This window comes from Nicotiana tabacum, chromosome 23, assembly GCF_000715075.1.
Source record: "Nicotiana tabacum cultivar K326 chromosome 23, ASM71507v2, whole genome shotgun sequence".
In the NCBI taxonomy this organism is placed as follows: domain Eukaryota; kingdom Viridiplantae; phylum Streptophyta; class Magnoliopsida; order Solanales; family Solanaceae; genus Nicotiana; species Nicotiana tabacum.
Window position 1 is genome coordinate 104,637,792 of NC_134102.1, and position 7,636 is coordinate 104,645,427.

General features: G+C 35.2%; 1 long non-coding RNA gene across 4 annotated transcripts; it reads right to left on the reverse strand.

Annotated features, from left to right (window-relative positions):
* Positions 1–875: 875 nt before the first annotated feature.
* On the reverse strand, positions 876–3,659 carry LOC107808552 (uncharacterized). Of its 4 annotated transcripts, none has more exons than XR_012706156.1 (7): positions 3,490–3,658; positions 3,287–3,394; positions 2,662–2,738; positions 2,317–2,425; positions 1,541–1,595; positions 1,317–1,455; positions 876–1,203 (listed from the first exon to the last, which is right to left on the reverse strand). It is a non-coding gene; the product is annotated as an uncharacterized LOC107808552 (long non-coding RNA). The 4 variants fall into 4 exon arrangements; XR_012706155.1 differs by having other exon boundaries at positions 2,317–2,433; XR_012706153.1 differs by having other exon boundaries at positions 2,317–2,738; positions 3,490–3,659.
* Between the last annotated feature and the right edge of the window lie 3,977 nt (positions 3,660–7,636).

Here is a 7,636-nt window from a genome sequence, read left to right on the forward strand (position 1 = left end):
TATATAGCTAAAATTTTATTATAAAGTATATTAAGTACTCGTTAAGGTCAAATTAGAGAGATTATGTGCTTGATACCGATACATATATAGGATGTGATTATTGTAGGCCCATTTTTTTTTTTAGTTATGGTGTTTGGATTAGCTTCCAATTCCACGAAAGATTTACTACATCACACTAGTATCGGCACCGGGTACCTCTATTTCTTAAAGCTTAGACATATGAAAAGAAATTACTTAGTGTTTTCACTTCCGCTGGAATTTAAACTTAAGATTTCATAGTTTCCACGTATTTCATTGACCACTGTACTACATCATCGGTGCATTAGCCCAAAATTTAGGGGTGTACATGGATCGCGTTGGTTCGGTTTATTGGTTTGGATTGGTTCGATTTTTTCGGATTTTTTTTGTTACGTGAATATTATTTCAATCTTACTTTGTTAAAGTTATAGATAAAGTTTTGATAAGTGAATATATGTTTAGTAAAAGTTGAAAAAAGAGAGTGTTAGGACTCTGACCCAACACTTTCTCCACACCCACCCACACATTCAAAATTTCAAATAGGAATTTGTTTTGTGCATATATCCATACCCAGACCCAAAACCAGCTCAAGGTCCCAGAAGGGTGTCATGCGTGTGGGCGTGGGGGAGGCAGTTTTGGAGTTATGTTTGTTAAGTTTTACTATTGTGTTGTAGACTCGTGATACTTGACCACATATAGCTGTCCACCTGCCAGTAGTAACTCCATCTCTAGATGCGCAGAAGCACCCCCTTTCAAACTTAGAAGCCTTTAACATACACACACATTATAGAATTAGAAGCTCAAATTACCCTTCAAGTCCTGCAGACGCACTATTACAAGAAATAAAGGTGAACATATATAAAAACAGTTTCGGCGTAAAGTCAACAGATCGGAAAAAGAAAATGAACAAAATTGGTATAATTAGTATCTTACTTAACAAAAACTACAAAGCAAATTGGTTCACTATGTAATCTAGTATTCCGGCTGTGAAATAGGAAAATAATTAGAAGTACCAGCCAGAGTTTTTTATGCCACAGGAACCTCAATTGCAGGAGCAGCTACCATAAGAGCGGCATATTCTTCTTCCTCCTTGGGTTGATGAATAGTCATCAGATCTGGCGATGGAGTCATACGCCCTTGTTTACTCCAGTCTAGCATGATCTTGACTTTGATACCGAGCACACCCTATAAATTAAATAGACAACAAGTAAAGTAGCACTCATGGTTACTAACAACTGCAGCACAAGAATCACAATAAGTAAAAAAGATTAGTTAATATATGTAGACATGAGACTAACCTGCCTAAGAAGAACATGCCTAACAGCTGCATCAATGTACTCTTTAACGGGTTGCCCAAGAGAAATCATGTATCCATCCTTAAACTTCATGGGCTTGGCACGCTGAGCATGGAGCTTTGAGCTTTCCACTAACAATCACCTAAAGAAAAAAGGCTTCTATAAAACTCTTCAGAGAACATCTACTTGGGGATAGATGCAGAGAAGGAAAGTTACTCGAAGCAAACCTCGCATCCCATTGCTCCACTCTCCATGACAAATCTCAGAACACCATAGCAAGCCCTATAACATGACGACAGATAAGTTGGAAAGAAAAAAAGGAGTTATACAAAAGGATTGGAAACCTCTAGGGACTTTGATCATGACATGGAAATTACACTCCAATGAGAAATTTGCCTCAAGTTGAGAAAAAACCATGGCAACAACAACATTTCGCTAGACTAACATATAGTAATATAATTTACCCATATTTTACATGATAAAATCTGCTTTCAATAGCTACGACGCATGGTGACCTTAAAAATCTGTGTAACTTTAAATAAAATGAATATAATCTCACCCTCAGTCAAGATGAAGATGCATGTATTTGTAGACCATGCTATTAGAGCCCAAGCAAATACATATATCTATGATCTATTCAAGATTAAGATGCATGCATATTGTACACCATGCTGTCATGAAACCAAACAAATGGACCACCATATTGGAAGATATTTTGTGACTACAATTTTTGTTAACTGCATCGATCTACTTTGTCAGAATTTATTGTTCTCCGATCCTCACAGGTATGTATGGCATCAGAAATTTTCCCACCTTTAAATTCATCAAAATAGGAAATTAGGAGCAGATATATTCCTCTGATTCCTAAACAGATGGGATCAAATGTCGTCACCCTCAGACACGAGAAAGGTACTAGCAGATACCAACTCGCTGTAAAGATGACTTTCAAGTCAGAGAGCAAAGAAACATTAAGGCAGGGAACAAGTGCAACCAAGCAACAGACCTTCGGACAGCAAGTCCTCCAAGTAGCACAGAGACCCCTATTGTTGACTTTCTATCCTGGAAATTAAAACGCTTCTGAACAATTGAAGTTAGCTCGCTGATCCTCCTACCTTTTTCACTTGGATAATACAGACACAATCATGCCATTAGTAATCTAATAATAAAATCTCCATTAAATAAAACATCTACTTCCACAACTCCATCTGATAATCAGCAACCATGATTCATTTGCCATGGAAAACTTTTTCTGTACCCTCTTTGATACTTTTGCAGCATTTTATAGTAAAATAAAGCACCACAAGCACAACATCACATTAGGAAAATTTCAATTTCTCCAAACTATTACCTTTATCTAGATACAAATTAACTCTTATTCTGAAAAATTTGTCCGGCAAGACAGCCAACTGGGATGAACAGAGTAACCTGCATTGGACGATTCACTGCATTCAAAATCCGTTTAAAAAAATTGTCAAGTATCAATTTCATTACGTTTATAATTTCTACTTACAGAATGAGTAATGTACCAAAACATAGGCTAATTACTAGAATTTTCTATGTACTGTACATGGACTCAATCAGAAGGGCGTATCCTTCTTTTGTGGGATGATAGGCTTATTTGAGTACAAGTTTGGCTTAGGCAAATGTCTATAATATATGCTGTATTTGCTTTCTCCAGTAGGATGAATCCAGTAGCTACTCTGTACAATGTTTAATTATATCTCTAGTTTGTTAGCAGATTGCTTCTAACTCTCTTCTTTATTTTGGGTAACCGAGAAATCCCGGAAGGTTACCTGACCCACAGTTCGAAAGAATAAGGCCCACCTCTCTATCCTTCTCCACTTAAATACAACGAATTTTTTCTCTGTAATTCTTACTGTTGATTGAGCCATTTCTAATGAAGAAAAGAAAACTAGAATAAAACTGAAAATGTAATAGCCGCAAATAAAATTCATATATATATATTTATGTACCTAGAACGTTCTGAGTACGAGTAGCTCTAATGGGTGTAACCATCCTCCGCCAGCTCTCTCGTCAGCACTTCATTCAACTCAGCGAAAAAACACTCCATCCGCTACGAACTGTTTAAAACACATACAACAATCAATCAATCAAAACATAGTATACAATATATATTCAGTTAAATATAAATTTCAGAATTCTCGAACTGACGAACCTTTTGTTTTGTACTAATCTGAGTCGCCATTTTGATTTGCGTTTGACATTCACTACGGCCACTGGCTGGCAGATCCAAATCAGAGGCAGTTAAGGATTCGTTCGCTGTTGTAGAAAGAAATGGGGGAATAAGGGAAGAGGAGGGTTTGGCAAAGATTTAAGAGTTACTAGAATTTAGGCTCTATTTATTTTCTTTTAATCCAGCCTTCAAAGAGTTGCGGTTGCTAGCCTTTGGCAAAGCTGATTTTTTTTTCAAAAATATTTTTTAAAGTTAAAGTATTTGTTCAAATTTCTTTTTTTTAAAAACTTATTTTTGAGCAGATGCCGTTTATGAAAAGTAGAAAAAAATGATTTTTAAAAAATAATTTGCAAAAAATATACTTAAAATTAATTTTAAAGGCCTAACCAAATAATACTCAGTAATGCTTTTTAAATTAATTAAACTGTTATAAGAAATATTAAATTATAGTGTATGTCTACTCTTATTCCATGATCTTCATCTCAAATGCTTAATGACATATTCAATGACATATTTTCTTCACTTTTCATGCCTATATAAATGTCTTGTAATAGATAGGAAAATACACACATTTGAAAAAGAAATAAGAATCTCTTCTATCTTTCTCCATATATCTCTTAGCTTATTTTTTTTTATTCCATATTATTACTTTGAGTTATATTTTATAACACGTTATTAGCACGAGACTCTACCGTCTCAAAAAGCTTTTTGAGAAGACTAAGGTATAACTTTTCTCCTCTTTTAATTATGACTGATATTATGAAAAGAAAGTTCGTTGCCCTTGAAATTTCGGGCAAGAACTATATGACATGGGTGTTGGATGCTGAAATCCATTTAGATGCAATGGGTCTTGGAGACGCCATTAAAGACAAAAATAAAGCATCTACCCAAGACTGTGCTAAGGCCTTGATTTTCTTGCGCCATCACCTTGATGAAGGGTTGAAGATAGAATATCTCACAGTCAAAAATCCACTTATTTTGTGGAATGGCTTAAAGGAAAGATATGACAACTTAAAGTTGGTCACTCTTCCACAAGCACGATATAATTGGGCTCATCTGAGACTCCAAGACTTTAAGTCTATTTCTGAATATAATTCTGCGATGTTCAGAATTACTTCTAAATTGAAACTCTGTGGAGATACTATCACTGATTATGATATGCTTGAAAAAACGTTCACAACGTTTCATGCCTCTAATATGGTCTTGCAACAGCAGTACCGAGAGAAAGGTTTCAAGAAGTATTCTGAGTTGATTTCTCTTCTCCTTGTGGCTGAACGAAACAATGACTTGCTAATGAGAAATCACGAAAATCTGACCCACTGGGTCTACACTATTGCCTGAAGTGAATGAGGTGTATTCGCATTATTCTAAGTGTGAAAAAGGTCGTGGCCCTGTTCGTAGTCGTGGCCGTGGCCATGGCCAAGGAAGAAATTTTTCTGGTGTTAATCACCCCCCAAAGAAAAATAATCACCAAAAGTGGAAAGGGCCAAGGGCAAATGGTTCAGAAACTGAATATTATCGTTGCAGTGGAAAAGGACATTGGGCAAATATTTGTCGCATACCAAAATATTTGGATGAGCTTTATCAAGCATCTCTAAAGGATAAAGCTCCTGAAGCTAATTTTGTCTATGACAATGAATTTGACATCACCCACTTGGATGTGACAGATTTTTTTGAGTACCCTGATGGAAAAATAAACCACACGATCGGTGATGAATCTATGGTTAAAGATGATTGAGCATTTTGATTTTTATGTTTTCCTATTCGTAGTATCTAATGAATAAACATCTTGTAATTTTTATTGCACTTAATAATACTTCTTATATAGTTTTTAAAAATATATGTATTTCCTAAATTTCACAAACAAGGAGTAATATCTTAGTAATTAGTGTCCTAGTCTCCCTAATCTTTTAATTCCTTTTGATCTTCCTTTACGTTACTTTAATTCTCTTTAAGAAAGGTTTACAAGCACCCTGGAACAACTTTTGTTACTTCACCCTCAAATTTTTTTTTCATGTACTTATAATTGTATTATTTTTGCTGCGTAATTATTTGTATAATAATTAGAATTTGCATTAAAAAGTCACTATTGAATTATTGGTTTAACTTTTTTTTTCTCTAAAAATACTAATATTTATTCATATACTTCTTTGGTATGTCAAACCATGGGAAGCAAATATGGATATCTTTCAAAGCAAACTTGGATCAAAGTTCAATTATAAAAATATTTGCTTAATTGATTCATGTACAACACATACAATATTCAAAGAGAAGAAATATTTCTCTCATTTAAATATGTGTAAGGCAGTTGTTATTACAATTTCTGGTAGTAATAATCTAATTGAAGGCTCTGGAATAGCTAATATAACTCTGTCTAAGGGAACAATACTTATCATAGAGAATGCAATGTTCTCCTCCAAGTCCAAGAGGAACTTGTTGAGTTTTAAAGATATCCGTCGAAATGGATTTCATATTGAGACAATAGATGAGAATAATCTCGAATATCTCATCGTTACCAAGAATGTCTCTGGCCAGAAAAAGGTTATTGAGAAGTTCCCATCTTTATCTTGTGGCCTGTATTGGACAAGAATTAGTGCAATTGAGGCACATTCTAGCGTAAACCAAAAGGTTTCTAATTCCAATAACTTTGTACTTTGGCATGATCGATTGGGACATCCTGGATCAATTATGATGAGACGAATTATAGAGAACTCAAATGAGCATCCATTAAAGAATTTAAAGATTTTTTTAAATAATGAGTTTTCTTGCATTTCTTGTTATCAAGGCAAGTTTATTATTAGACCATCACCAACAAAGGTTGGGATTGAGTCCCCTGCGTTTTTGGAACGTATACAAGGGGATATTTGTGGACCTATTCACCCACCTAGTGGGCCGTTTAGATATTTTATGGTCTTAATAGATGCATCTTCTAGATGGTCTCATGTGTGCCTATTATCATCTCGCAACCTGGCATTTGCAAAATTAATGGCACAAATAATTCGATTACGGGAACAGTTTTTCGATAATCCAATTAAGTCTATTTGACTTGATAATGCTGCTGATTTTTCATCCCAAGCATTTAATGATTATTGCTTATCAATTGGGATAAAAGTGGAACATCATGTAGCTCATGTTCACACTCAAAATGGCCTTGCACAGTCTTTGATTAAACGTCTGCAATTGATAGCAAGACTGTTACTCATGAAAATGAAATTACCTACTTATGTTTGGGGTCATGCCATTTTGCATGCAGCAATGCTAATTCGTCTCAGACCGACAAATTATCATAAATATTCCTGTTGCAATTAGTTTTGGGTCATGAACCTAATATATCCCATCTAAGAATTTTTGGATGCGCTGTATATGTGCCTATAGCACCGCCATATCGCACCAAGATGGGTCCCCAACCAAGGTTAGGAATATATGTTGGGTTTGAATCGCCCTCCATTATTCGCTACCTCGAAACATAAACGGGAGATTTGTTCACTGCTCAATTTGCAGATTGTCGATTCGATGAGGCATTTTTCCCAAAATTAGGGAGAGAAATTTGTGAAATCAAACGGTGATCCACGTGCCTCTATTTGTGAAAAAGAGGTGCAAAAGATTATCCATTTGCAGAAAATAGCAAATCAAATGCCAGATGCATTTACAGATCTGAAAAGCATAACGAAATCACATATCCCGGCAGAGAATGTTCCAATCCGTATTGATATCCCTGTTGGAAAATCTTCTAGTGTCATAGCTAATGAGTCAAAAACACGCCTAAAGTGTGGCTGACCATTGGATTCTAAGGATCGAAATCCTAGAAAAAAAAGAAAATAAATGATCAAGATAACACTACGAAAGAGTCTCATAAAGAAACCCATGATTTAACCAATCCTGAAATTCATGAGGATATCGATGAGCCTGAGACTCAAGAAAATAAGGAACTATCAATAAACCCAATCGATATTGAGACAGATTTGAATCGATTGAATATAGTTGTGGATTATGTATTTGCATATAATGTTGCATCTAGCATTATGCAAGATAATGAGAATCTTGAACCTCAATTCGTTGGAGAATGTCGACAAAGACGTGATTGGCCAAAATGGCAAGAAGCAATCCAATCTGAGTTAAATTCACTTGC